Source organism: Podarcis bocagei, assembly GCF_964188305.1.
Source record: "Podarcis bocagei genome assembly, chromosome: 8".
NCBI classification, from domain to species: domain Eukaryota; kingdom Metazoa; phylum Chordata; class Lepidosauria; order Squamata; family Lacertidae; genus Podarcis; species Podarcis bocagei.
The window spans coordinates 56,559,201-56,573,270 of NC_138133.1; the positions used below are offsets into that span (position 1 = coordinate 56,559,201).

At 40.9% G+C, this 14,070-nt stretch overlaps 1 long non-coding RNA gene across 3 annotated transcripts in view; it reads right to left on the reverse strand.

The window, feature by feature from the left end:
- Positions 1 to 9,565: 9,565 nt before the first annotated feature.
- LOC308593134 overlaps positions 9,566 to 14,070 on the reverse strand; it is a 242,246-nt gene continuing 237,741 nt past the window's right edge. For all 3 annotated transcript variants that reach the window (XR_014010767.1, XR_014010768.1, XR_014010769.1), the window contains 2 exons: positions 13,435 to 13,494; positions 9,566 to 10,403 (listed from right to left, as the gene is read on the reverse strand). This is a non-coding gene — a long non-coding RNA (uncharacterized lncRNA). The remainder of the gene's footprint in view (positions 10,404 to 13,434; positions 13,495 to 14,070) is intronic.

The following is a 14,070-nucleotide window of genomic DNA, read 5'->3' on the forward strand; positions in this document are numbered from 1 at the left end:
TGAATGAGGATTTCACCTTGGGAAAAATATAAAATGATCCTCCTTTCAATATAAATGTCTCCCCCGAAAATCAATTTCAATTTCATCTTTGTTTCATCAAAAAGAACAACAAGAAAAAGGATCTACAGGGCTAGAAGTAATGGCTACCTGCAGCTTTCTTAATAAATATTTCTGGAGCAGCAAAAAGCTGCAAAATAAAATAAAATAAAATGCATGGAGATGAGTTCCACCCCCCCCCCGAATTTGACATACCACATGAAGAACATATATAAATAGATTGTCTGGGTTCTGATCCAACCATTTCTTATTCATTTCAATAGTCGCTCCCCAGTCATCGTTCTTTATTTTTTCAGAGCTACTGCTTTTTGGAATGTGCCAGGGATTGTGTGACATTTCAGGAAATGCTATAAATATGCACCCACAGGTACAGTTATACCCTATGCTATAAATTATCCATCCTTTGTGTTCAAATAAACATTACAGCGCCCTTTAGTAGAACCTCCTTATCTCATCTAGGTAGGATCAGAAGGCTCATCAAAGCCCAACTGGATATTTTGCTTCCAATCTTGCTTGAATTATCCATGTTGGAGGCAGGTATTTTTCCTTTCCCTATAATTTCACAAAGTGGAAATGATTTCTTTGTTTCAAGCTCCCTAACTCAGGGCCATCCCTTCCCTTCCCATACCAGGTTATCACTGCGACTTAAACACCATCTTACTTTTAATTTCGTCAGGAGAAAATAAAAAATATATAAAGCAGCTTCCATGATGCCGGAAAGATTCATAATTGAAAACTGCAGCAAGGAGAAATGTATGCAAACCTTTTTTCGTCCTCAGTGATGCAAGCCTTCTCCTTGCAGAGTCAATGTGATGTTAATGTAGGTAAGATAAGTCCATGAGCCATATCATTGTTTGTGTTGTGCTGTTGCATTATTTGCATCTTTTCACATAATGGTATATAGAAAGTGATCTGGGTGGGGTGAGGTGGGGGCACCAGCTAAACTGATGGTGTTATGTAAAGCTGGCTTTTAATGAAACCGCACACTGGAAATTCTAGTCTCCTGCAGTGGTTTCTGCTTCTCTTTTCTCCGGGGCAGATTGGCTCAGGCTGCACTTTCTTCCCAATCCTATATTCAGGCTAAATGGATTGCAGTTTTAAATGCACTACCCAGTGCTGCTGACTAATACAATTCCAGCCCGATTCCCCCAGCTTCCTCCAGCCCCCTCCCACCACCTTGCATCTTCCGTCAACAACACACGGACAAGATATCAGGCAGTAATATTGGCGGCGCTTTGCATTTGCTTGATTAAGAAGAATATTCAAGGAGGGAGAATGGAGCAAGCCCCCTGAAACTCACCCACTCCCTGATGTTTGCAGGGGGATGGTTTTCCTACAAGATAAGAAGTGTCAGAAAAGGCAGTAAATTGGAAGGCTTTCAGGGAACGGTGTTTGTGGCTCACTGGCTTCCTCTCCTCCCTTTCTTCTCCCCCCCCCCCCATTCCACCGTAATATTAGCACTGTATAGATTTAATAATTAGGTGATTGGAGACATTTTGATGATGGGGCAGTTTCTATGATCTGCAAAAGACAGCATCTGTTTTTCTCATGTACCAATTAATTATTAATGCAACTGAAAATGCAATAGACCTTTCTTTTTTTTCTTCCATATGGAAGGAGAAAGGTTGGGTGTTTTAGCAAGATGGAGAGGAAATTATACCATCCTGACCTTGAAAGGTACTGAAAGATGTTGTTGTTGTTTTTTAATATATATATATATATATGATAAAAATCAAAGAAGCAAGTAAATACCTTGTTTCTTTCTTGCCTTTGCTGCTTCAGCCAAAGAAGGGCCTTGCAACGAAATAATCATATTTGTCATTGTTTTTTACTTCCAACCTTTATTTTTATTAGCTTTTTTAAAAAAATTAAAAAATGGTATGGTCCTACTCACTGTTTCATGCACCAGCTTCATCCCAGTGACTCTTCAAGTGAACAGCCTTCTCCTTCGTGAAAACCATTCAAAATATATGGGTTTCTGTTTTGGGGTTTAATTGTGATCCAATTCATGAGCCCAGGCAAAATGACCCAAATCAGAGGGGCTTTCTAAAGTTACCTGAAGAGGAATGTCATATGCTGGGAATCACACAGTATGATTTCTCACTATTGTGTCAACCATTTTCATGTGTCTGACATCCTCCAAAGATTTTAAATTCCTTTAACAAAGTAAACAACCCTTTCCCCTCTCAGAGCCCATGTATACATGTTATGCATTTATATAAGGGTCACAGCTTGTAATCACCTACTTTGCCATTGGCGATTAATCTGAAAAAGATCGAATAATTCACTGCCCCATGCCATTCACATATCGCTTGCTACCATCTGTTCTTCTCAGCAGCAGTAAATGATGGGTAATTAACTCAGTGCCTTTGTCTTTCCCTCGCTGAATGTCTGACACATATATATTTGGTTTTCTCCCTCTCTCCCTCTCTCTCCCTGTTTGGGATGGGAAGAAGAAAAGGAAGATGTGAGGGAAAGAAATGAACGATGCTGCCTGTACCTGACCTGAGCAAAATAAAAACTCAAAGCAAAAATACGTTGCAAAGGAATAAGCAGAACTCCCGCCACCCTCCCCCCCCCCCACCAATGCTAAACCTAAGAAGGGGAACATATTGCATGACCTTTCACTCTCCTTAATATCAAAAGAAAAGAGGAGTTACGGTGGAGAATGGCTGCTTCGAATGCAAGCCACCTTCTCTAAAGCTCCGAGGTCAAGGTCAAGATGGAGCCATGAAGAAAAGGCTTCACAAGCCCCTCTTGTCAGTCTGAGTGTGAAGCGGGAACATAAAAGGGAGGCCATATGCAGGGGACGTCACACCGCTTGCCTTCTGAGGTAGAAATCTCTCAAATTGTTTTTGCTAAGGTGGCGTGGGCATTATATCAAGGGACCCAGTGTCGAGGAAAGATGGATGTGCATATACTGAAGGTGTGCATGGGCCCCCAGATTCACCTTGTATCTTTGTACTTGCCCTTTTTTAAAAAAATAATAATAATAGAAATCTGACCTGTTTTGAAGTCTCTCTGTGCTCTCTCCTCTTCAATATGTGTTTTGGATTCCAAGCTGCTCTGTATAAAATGAAGCTCTGTCCTCATTTACTATAATAGGGAATCTAAACACGGTGATGACTTTTGTCTCATTTGGCCAAAGTGGGTAAAATTTACAGGCACAAGAACCCATCCAGAGTTAATTAATCCTACCAAACTTCAGACAAATAGGCCCAGGGCTTTATTTGGGGGGGGGGGATTAAAACAGATTCATTTTCCTCCTTAATTCTGTATTGTAAGGGTGAGTGAGGGGTTGTCCCATCTATTTCTTAGCTAAAAATAATTGGGAAGTGGATGAATGGTGTTTATTCTTGCTTTTTTATTTTTTAAAACCATTGCAGCTTCACACCAGCCTTTTCTTTCTGCTTGTGTCTGCTGGTAGGTCTTAAAGGCCTCTGATATACCTTACAACATGAAAAGCTCTGTGTGTGTATATATATATATATTGAAGCCACTGTACATCCCTAGAATTTACAGTGCTTTGTTTCTATTGTTGTTGTTGCTGCTGTTATCCGTCTTTCATCACAAGGTTCCTGAGTGAGTTACAACAATTACAATGCAATATTAAAAACAGTTTTAAACCATTTACAATAATAGAAACAAGGTGGATCCTAAAAAAGCAAGGATAAATATTTACATAGCACTTATATTGCGCATTAGACTACAAATCACCCTTCAAATGTGTGTGTGTGTGTGAGAGTGAGTGAGAGAGAGAGAGAGAGAGAGAGAGAGAGCTCTTTGGTTTCTTGGATAAAGAGTAGGCTAAAATTATAAGAAAGGAAGGGAGAAAAATGATAACTTTCTAAGCAGGTGTGTATAACGTCTTTACTGTACTTATTTGTGGAAAAAGAGCAGTGGGATCTCCTTTACCTGAGGTGTGTGCTACATTTCACAGGGATGAAAATAAAATCCACTGCAATAGCAATGAGAGGCCCATCAGGAAGAGCTAACACCTTGGCTTAGCTGACATCTGTGGCCAATTTACCATTGACCAAAATAGCACAAAGAGCTCAGCCAGGTGTCCACAAACACAGCATGAAAGAAATAGGCCATCTGCAACTGTTTGTCTCCTAGCATCAGCCTGTGAACATGGAGGTTCTATTGTGGCTCGTAAAATCTATTCTCCATGAAAGCATGAGATGGTCCAGCAAAGCTTTGTGAAGCAGTTTGCCCCATGATGCAAAACATGGATCAAGTTGCACACCATTTCTTAATTTGCTGGAGAATGTGAGGCTGTGGGAAGCTGTGATCTTGGTGGGAATTATGTGGCAACTGCCAATTGTATGGAATATACAAAGTTGTCTTAAACCAAGTCAGTCCATTGGACTATCTAGCTGAGTATTGGCTGTACCAACAATGAGGAACCTGTGGTCCTCTCCAAGCTTCTGGAATATAACATCATCCCTGACTGCTGGCAAGGTTGGCTGGAGCTGATGGGAGCTGGAATCTGACAACATCTGGAGGGCTACAGGTTTCCCATCAGTTAGTCTACACTGACTGGCAGTGGCTCTCCAGGGGTTTCAGAAAACAGTGTTTCTCAGTTATCTGTGGAGTCGCCAGGGAATGAACCTCAAACCTTCTGGATGCAGAGCATGTGTTCTGCCATTGAGTTATGCTCCTTCCATTTATTCTGCCATCACTTGGCTGAGGCTATTCATAGGGAGAGGCTGTAAATGTTTGTGCAATTGCAGTTTCTTGAAAAAGATCAACCTAAAAATCTCAACATAGGATTTTAGAGATGCTTAGGTGGGGCATGGCCAAAAAAAGGTTGGGAACCACTGTTCTAGAGATACACAGTGGCTTCACTTTGAAAGAAGAACAGCAGAAGGGAACAGATAAGAGTAACCAAACCACTTGTGTTAGCTATCACAGTGGCTTGTGATTCTATTACACATTCCCAGGGTAGACCCATCCTGTTTTGCTGCCTGAATCAAAATGGGAAGGTCCCCCACCCCACCCAGATGAAGCCTCACTTACTGGGGTCACATGGTGGCAGCGGCTTCCGGTGAGATCTCATGGAATTCTTGCTTCTCCCCCTGTGTTGGCAGGGACAGGCCAGCCCTGCATGGTTTGCTACTGGATTTTCCTCACTGGATCATGACCAATTGTCTTTTTAACAGAGTAGCTGTACCCATTTCCAGCACCCAGCCTTCTAACGCAAACCATTACAGCAAAGCCATGTTTGCAATGCAGAGGAAAACAGAGCATGATAATTTGCACCGGACATTTCAAGTTATGGGCTGTGCATACCTTGCTTCTGTATTGATGGTATTGATGAAACGTGTGCTTTTACGATAAGCATGACAAAGGCTTCTGAAACATATTTACTGCCCTGTAATCTGACAGTTGCATTGTTTCCACTCTGCCTGTTAGCTGCACTTTTCCCAAGCACACTATCATGCATAAGGAGACTGGACAGAAGTTCCCATAGCCAACATCCCAGTATTTCTCTCCCCACACGCAAGAAGCATAGTAATTATCAGAGAAAAGGAAGGGATAATTTCCTCTCCTAAGCCACGTGCCACATCTCTAGCTGCAGTGCAGACTTCTCTACTGCATAGGCATCCTGTGCCAGACTTGCATGCACTTGGAGCTGTGTGAAATGGCTCAGATCGAGGCAAGAATTTTCCCTGTCATCTTGTCCTCAAAGAGGTTCTTATCCTTAGAACACATGGACCCAAGTAAGAAAAATGAATATGCTATATGGCCCTGCAGGAAACTAATAGACTATTCTGTGATCAAACAACATAACAAATTTGATTAGCCTGTCTACATCTGTATTCCTTTCCCAATGAAATAAAGCCCTTAATATGGGTTGCCAAACAAAATTGTCCTATTTTGCCATTCATTAAATTCAGGACCATCCTGGATTATATTCCTTCCACCCTGCTGGGATTTTTCTTCTGCAGTGGATTTTCCTACCAAGCTCTGCAGTTTTTGTGTGTTCTGTTTTTGTTTTTGCTGGTGAAACAATTGATAAGTAATAAAAGGATGTTTGTACAAATTGCACTTTTAATGGAAAAGAGATGTATTGCACTGAAGTGGAAACCTAATGCAGCTCCTCACAGCCAGGAGACAGGCTGCAGGAGTGAGAACAATAATTCCCTCGGAGAAAGCAATGCACTGTACTTTTCACTGAGTCAGTACAGAGAATTTCTGATGACCTGGCATCTTTTCAATGAAAGAAAGGAATGGTAGCACAGAAGATTAATGGACTGCAGAGAGACGCTACAATCGGTGATGTGGAGTAGCTCAGGATTTTTTTATTTTACTCATTGGCTATACTGTGCGAGGCTGGTATCATCATCAGTATTACTGAAGAGAGGGAGGGGTTGAAAGCTTTCACAAATACGTGTTATTTTTGAAATTTGTTTTTTTTTAAAAAAAGAATAACTGGAATTTAGTGGTAGACTTGGGCAAATCTATCAGTTTTGGTTTCTCTCATTTGTCATTTTTCCTATCTTAAATTTATTTCTACATCAGTTTGCAATCCCCCCCCCTCCACCATGGACATTCACAAGAAGTTTAGTGTGACTTTATCCTAATGCACACATCCTTATGTGCACCTTTGTCTAATGTACACATTTTGTGTGTGGGGGGGTTATTGGTTTGTCTTTGTTTTATTATGTATTTTGTGTTCTCATTTTGTATTTTTGTGTTGTGAACTGCCCTGTGATCTTCGGATGAAGGGCGATATACACATTTGATAAATAATAATAATTTTTGCAAAGCAATTTTGAAAAAATATAACGCATTTTGTATATGATTTTACTGATATATGCATTTACAGTATATGCACTCTTTAGTATATGCACTTTCGTACATATTACTTGGCTGAAGAACAGCATCTCAAAATTCAGACAAGTGCGAATTTCAAAAGATGGCTGTGTTTCAGTTCATGTATTGTTTTGGAAATACATGTAAAAGGTAAAGGTAAAGGACCCCTGGACAGTTACGTCCAGTCAAAGGTGACTATGGGGTGCAGCGCTTATCTTGCTTTCAGGCCGAGGGAGCTGGTGTTTGTCCACAGACAGCTTTCCGGGTCATGTGGCCAGCATGACTAAACCGCTTCTGGTGCAACAGAACACCATGATAAAACCCAAAGTGCACGGAAATCCTATTTACATTCCCGCCACAGTGGTAGCTATTTATCTACTAGCACTGACATGCTTTCCCCCCTTCTTTTTCTTCTTTTTCCTTTTCTTTTTTAAAGGTAAAGGGACCCCTGACCATTAGGTCCAGTCATGACCGACTCTGGGGTTGCAGCGCTCATCTCGCTTTATTGGCCGAGGGAGCCGGCATACAGCTTCTGGGTCATGTGGCCAGCATGACTAAGCCACTTCTGGCGAACCAGAGCAGCGCACGGAAATGCCATTTACCTTCCCACTGGAACGGTACCTATTTATCTACTTGCACTTCGTGCTTTCAAACTGCTAGGTTGGCAGGAGCAGGGACCGAGCAACGGGAGCTCACCCCATTGCGGGGATTTGAACCGCCGACCTTCTGATCTGCAAGTCCTAGGCTCTGTGGTTTAACCCACAGTGCCATCCGCGTCCCTCCACTGACATGCCTTTGAACTGCTAGGTTGGCAGAAGCTGGGGCAGAGCAACAGGAGCTCACCCCATCACATGGATTCAAACTGCTGACCTCCTGATCAGCAAGCCCAAGAGGTGCAGTGATGTAGACCACAGCACCACCCGCATCCCCATGTCTTCTTATTTGGTGATTCATGTGTAGATATCAGGAACCATGGGCATAATCCCAGTTCCTCCCCTCTGTGTTCATGCTTAAATATCTGAAAATGACTTGTCAAGTGAGAAAGGTAATTTTAACCCAGTTAACAGCAGAATGAATTAAAAACACACCACCAGTTTTGGAGACAAAAGTTTAAAAAGATATGGGAAGCCCAGAAACAAGTAAACAGAAGGAGACATTGGACAGCATATTTTGGGGCTAGGTCCACAATCCCCATTGTGTTTGTGGAACATCTAAAAAAGGGCTATGGAGAATGGGATTACAATATATTTCCTGCACCCCATGATAAATCTGAATCAACTCATTGTGTTGCTGCTACCAAAGGGCATTGTACAAATGACCGAATAAGTGACATCTTTTAGTAAAAAATGGTTGTTGTAAATGGATAGTTGAGTAACCAAGGGAGGAAGCCAGAGAAGTAGGAAGACTTGGGCTGTACTCATGTGTAATCAAGGCAGGATTCAGAGAAGGGATATGAGGCATCTTCTACCTGATTGAAAATAAGTAGAATGGGACGAGATGCTGCAACAGAGTCATCCTCCCCCACCTCACCCTTGTGCAGATGGTGACCACAGAATCCAATCAGGGATCATGTTAGGCTGCCATCTGGCTCCTCGCCTGTGACACTAGTTCCATGCATGGATTCTCTGGGGTGGTTGAAAATGGGGATAAACAACTAGTCTGCTCCAGAGGAACAGATCTATAGGGAAGGGGTCTGAACAGTTCTACCATGGTATCGTTTCAGTGAGATGAATTGGCCAGGGTTACCAATCACAGGTAAGAGCTGCATGTACAAGCAGCTGCATGGGTATAGGGCTCTTTCACAGTAATGCTGAACATGTGTCTGCTGGGGGCATTTGTGTTGAGTGCGCTGATGTTGGGAGGCATGGACTCAGAAATTGACTTAACACATTATAAGGAGGGGATGTTATGTGAATTTCCCTTATGGAATTTGGGTAATGAAGAGAAGAGAGAAAAGAGGTGTCACTGTGAAAGTGTGCTCACAGAGAGGACTATAGCCACCTCCTTACCTGGGAGTAAGCCCCACTGAACTTACCAAGGGTTACTTCTGAGTACACATCTATAGGGTTACACTGTAAAGCATTTGTATTTAAAACATATATGATGGTTCTTTGTAAAGCAAATGTGTGTTTAAACATTTTACTGGATACCTTAATGCACAGTAGAATGATCTTACGTCTTCCACATCCATGGAAATTTAATTGGGGTGGTAGAATGTAAGAGGTGTGCCCAAAGACAAGCTCATATCCAGTGAGGGTACAATCTCTGTACCCGTGTACACAAATAGTTGAGATGTACAAATACAATAAGTGTACGTTGTAACTCTCCAATGGCCTTACTTCACCCCCGAAGGCACACTCTGCCATTTGTCTCTTTAGACAGTTTCCCAAACAAACACTCATTCACACAAGCTTTTGTATGTACAGGAAACACCTTGTACTCAGTGTAATATGTGAGCTTGAGTTTGAATTCATTGGGCTGGATCAGGAAAGGAGCAAGAGGAATTCTGCCTGAGCAATAGGGTTTCCCTACCTGCCTACACAATAGCCCTCTCTGTCCCTAGAGGTCACTCCTGAAGGTTAAGGGATGGAGAAATCAGAATAATTTAGTAGAGCTTCCTTTTGTGAGTACAAGACTCTTTGTGTATAGAAGGAGAATAAAAAGCAATCATGCAAAATTATTTAATCTACTGTAGTTCTCACAAAACAACTATATTAATATCTAGTCATATATGTATCTGTGTCTATTGACCCATACATCTATCTATAGTGGCATACATAAATAGGAGTACACATTTAAGCATATATGGCAAAAGGAATATTGCACTGACTGATGAAATCTTTTACAATGTAATATAAAAATTCAATTTAGCAACTGTCTTTTGAAAGTACTTCAGTAACACTACTTTCTTGCTGCTAGTGAATGAGGGGATGGGTGAAATATAAGGTATTTTTGTGTAATATTTTCAGTGTTATCACTTGATCACGTCCTCTGCAATAACACATTTTTAACAAGGAAAATATGTCTTTGGAATATAAATGTTGTTATTGCCATTTTAGGTGGAGGTCTTTTGTGAAACAAAAATATTTTCTGCTTGCATCAGGATTCCAGGTTGGCCTTCAGCAAGTGTGATACAGTGAATCGGTAAAAGCATCCTTTGGTGAGAAAGCTTATCCCTGTACAGCTTCACGCTGCATAGGAAAGAGGGTGAGAGTGTTATAAATAGGGTGCTTCTCATGCATAGTGATTTCTCTCCATGCTTCTGCAGATGTGCAAAATCAAGATTTAGAGGCCTCAGCTGATGCTTGGCAGGTTTTTTTTTTTTAAATTGCCACCCCCTTTTCTTCACTGCTCTTGATGTACTGAGACGCCTCTGCTTGTTCTGATGGCTGATTCAGATCACTTATTCCATCAGCCTCACACATGTGATGTTGATGTAGGTGCAGGGAGGCAGGATTCTGTGATGCCAGCAAACAGGAGATGGAAACAGCCAATGAAAGGTGTCTCTCAGGGAGTTCTGGCTGCTGGGGAGAGAATAAAAGAAAGCAAATTCTCGATTAGCTTCTACCTCTCTCTGAGCAGTTTGATAGACAAATTCAAAAGCATGCTTCTTTAAAAAAGAAAAGGCTTTTTGTTTTGTTTAAAAAACAAGAGATTCAAGCCATCTGAGGATTAGTCCACCTGCAAAGGAGTAGCAGGGCTGGGCAATGGAGAACTGTAATGCCCCTGATTTTTCAGCTTATATGCTTTAATTGTGTCTTGTGTTAAGACTATGAGGAAATTAAAGACCATTTTCAGAGCTGGCTGCATTATAGACAATTATATGAGATGTATAAGGAAGACAATAAAAAAGAGTTTAGCTACACAATCTCTAGATTTCAGAAGGAGGTTATAGATGAAGAAGCGAAGCTGCTGAAGAAAGCATATAGTATTCTGCTAGAATGGGAAACAAAGGATGAGGAGGTTAAATCAGTTATGATCAAATGGGCACAAGATATAGGACATAATATACAATTTGAGGACTGGGAAAAGTTGTGGAAGGTGGATTTGAAATTTACAGATTGTTCTCTCTTGAAAGAAAATTATATGAAAATGATGTATAGATGGTATATTACACCAGTAAAAATGGCAAAAATGTACAAAACCGGGTCAAATACGTGTTGGAAATGTAAAGAAAAAGAAGGTACTTTGTACCATATGTGGTGGGAATGTAGAGAAGTTAATTTTTTTGGGGAGATGATATATAATGAATTGAAAATAATGTTTAAAATGACATTTGTAAAGAAGCCAGAAGCATTTTTGTTAGGGATTTTAGGACGAGAACTGCCAAGAAAAACAAAGAACTTATTTATGTATGCAACAACAGTGGCAAGAGTCTTGTTAGCACAAGGATGGAAGAATGAGGAAATTTCAACGAAAGAACAATGGCAAGAAAAACTGACGAGTTATGCGGAGTTGGCAAAGTTGACACATAAATTACGTGAGAAGGACAATTATGACTTTAAGGAAGAATGGGAACTTTTTACAAACTATCTAAAAAAACAACAAAATGATTTGGACTCCTTGCCAGGTTTTGAATAAACATCCACAAATTTATTAGTAGAATAGATGACAAATAAAGCAATGATATGTATCATTTTTAACATGTAGAGAATGATATGTACAAACAAATCAGAGAGGGGAGCTGAAGGAAGTCCTTAGGGGGTGGGAGAGGGAGGAAAGGGGTGGAATAAAAAAGGGGGGGAAATGTAATTGGGGTATTTCGATTGATAATTTGTTTTGCTAAAATTGTTTAATAAAAAATATATTTAAACATAATAATAATAATAATAATTGTGTCTTGCGTTCTTCCTGAACTATTGACAATATGATTAAAGGGGAATGTTATCTCCCCACCTCATCTCTCTGACTTGGAAGTATGAGAAACAAGTAATACAAATTTTGCAGGCATCCTTTCCCTCTTTTCCCACATCCAGGCTACCTGGGTTTATTTCATTTGCCCTCATTGGTAATATAGTTAAACTGCAGACTACAAGGGAGGTACGGATGCTGACTGAGGAGAGGTGTGGGTCGATTTGCTAGCAGTGTATTTTAAGCGCCAGTGAAAACAAGATACTTGCAAACACCACCAATTAACCTGTAACATTAAGCACATAATTTTAAAAAAGATGCAGTGGAAGGTGTTTGTGTATGATAGGCTATCACTATTATCTCCTAGGAAAAATACGGATAATAGCAAAATATTCCATGTGTACTTAAAATCCCAGTTTTACATAATCCTTAATTACAGGAGATTTGCATTGCTTGCCAAAACTGGTAATGTTAATTATTTTCAAAAAGCTTTTCCCTTCAGCTCATGTTTGACTATAACTTTGAATGTGGCATCTGTGTGAAAATATACACAACATGGAGTTGGTTTTATCATTAATGGATCAATAGAACAGTTTAGACTATGCAGAAGCATCAAACACATTGGCAAAAGCTGGCTGGTGAAGCATCTCAGATTTGAAAGGCCTGCCTGAAGGATATGGTTTTTCAAAGACACTTGGAAGGCAGCAGGGATGACTCATGCTCATCTTGGAAAGCCATTCCACGGGGCAGGGTCTACTAAAGGGGGGAACTTGGGTGTAGAACATCTACCTTACTGCAGAAGGTCCCAGGTTCAACCCTTGACATCTCTAGGTAGGGCTGGGAATGTTCTGACACATCTGCACCTGAAACCTTGGAGAGCTCCTACCAGTCAGCGTAGACAATAATGAGCTAAATGTCCCAATGATCTGAAATGCTATATAAGGCAGCTATCTATGTTCCTAAAGGCTTGGTCCTTGGTAAAGAAGAGCTGGACCTCAGAAACTGACCTTTTGATGGGATATATGGAGCGCTGTCCAGTTCCAGTCCAGCTTAAAGACAAAGAAGACTAAGACAGGAGAGCAAGAGATCTTGAAAGTGCACTTCAGTTGCACTCAGATAGCAGACTGAGTAGGCACACAGCTCATTTGGTCACTCTGAGATGTATTATATTTCTGATTAAATTATAACAAACATTTCTAAGTTTCTGTTTGTTGGTTGGTTTGTTTCTAAGTTTCTGTTTGTTTGTTTGTTTGTTTTGGTTTGTTTATTTGTTTGATATCCTGCCTTTCTCCCAGTGCAGGACCCCAGGCAGTTCACAACATGAATTATAAGTATATGCAGCTAGAAAATACACCAATCAGTTATAAATATTAAAATAAACACAGGCAGATAAGTTACAATAATAAAAAGAGCCTTGAATCAAACCAGTTTAAAACAACAACAAGGAGAAGAAAATAGGAAACAAGCAACAATAAAAGACCCTGGCTGCAACAGAAAGTTAGTGGTCAAAGGTTTATCTTTGGCTGACGGTGAGAGGGGACCAGCCTAGAAGGGACAATCTGGGAGCAACCGCTGAGAAGGCTCTCTCATCTTCTTACCAAATGTGCCTGTGAGGGTGGGTGCGGGGGGGGGGACACAAGGGAAAGGCCCCACTGAAGATCTCAAAACTAGGGCAGACTCATAAAGTGGTATATGTTCACAAACCTTTAGTCTTCTTGTTTGGTGATTGATTTCCTGCTTTTGGGAGGTGCAGAAGTGGTGACCCTAGGAATGCGAGAAGCAAGAGCAACCATATATTAGAAATGTTGGAATTGTCATCCTGTTTCTCTGAGGTTAAAGGCCACCTCATAAATTGCCCTCCCCACCCCCTCAACGAACGTGGATATTAATCTTCATCTAGGGGAAAAAATGTGACAATGGGATCCTGAATGTTCATTGTTGTCTGAAAATCTAAAGCTTTCTTAGGATCATAGGAAGCTGCCTCACACTGTGTCAGACCACTGACACCTTAGCTAAGTGTTGTCTACACTGGTCGCCAGCAGCTCAACAGGGTTTCAGACAGGGGATTCTCTCAGTCCTATCTGAAGATGCATATTTACAACTGTGACAGTAAAACACAGCTGCAGAATATTGCAGTTGGTATAGTTTTCTCACTGTGACAATTGCACAAGAAAGGAAGACCCAGAAGCAAGGGGGTGCCATTGTTTTCTTTAACCCATGCGTAAGACGGGCAAACACTTGCCTTTGTCAAATGATTAAAGAAAGAGTCTGCAACTTGCATGTTTGTCAACATAAACAAAATCAAATGATTGCTCAGCGGGAAGGAGCCCCAGGAAATCC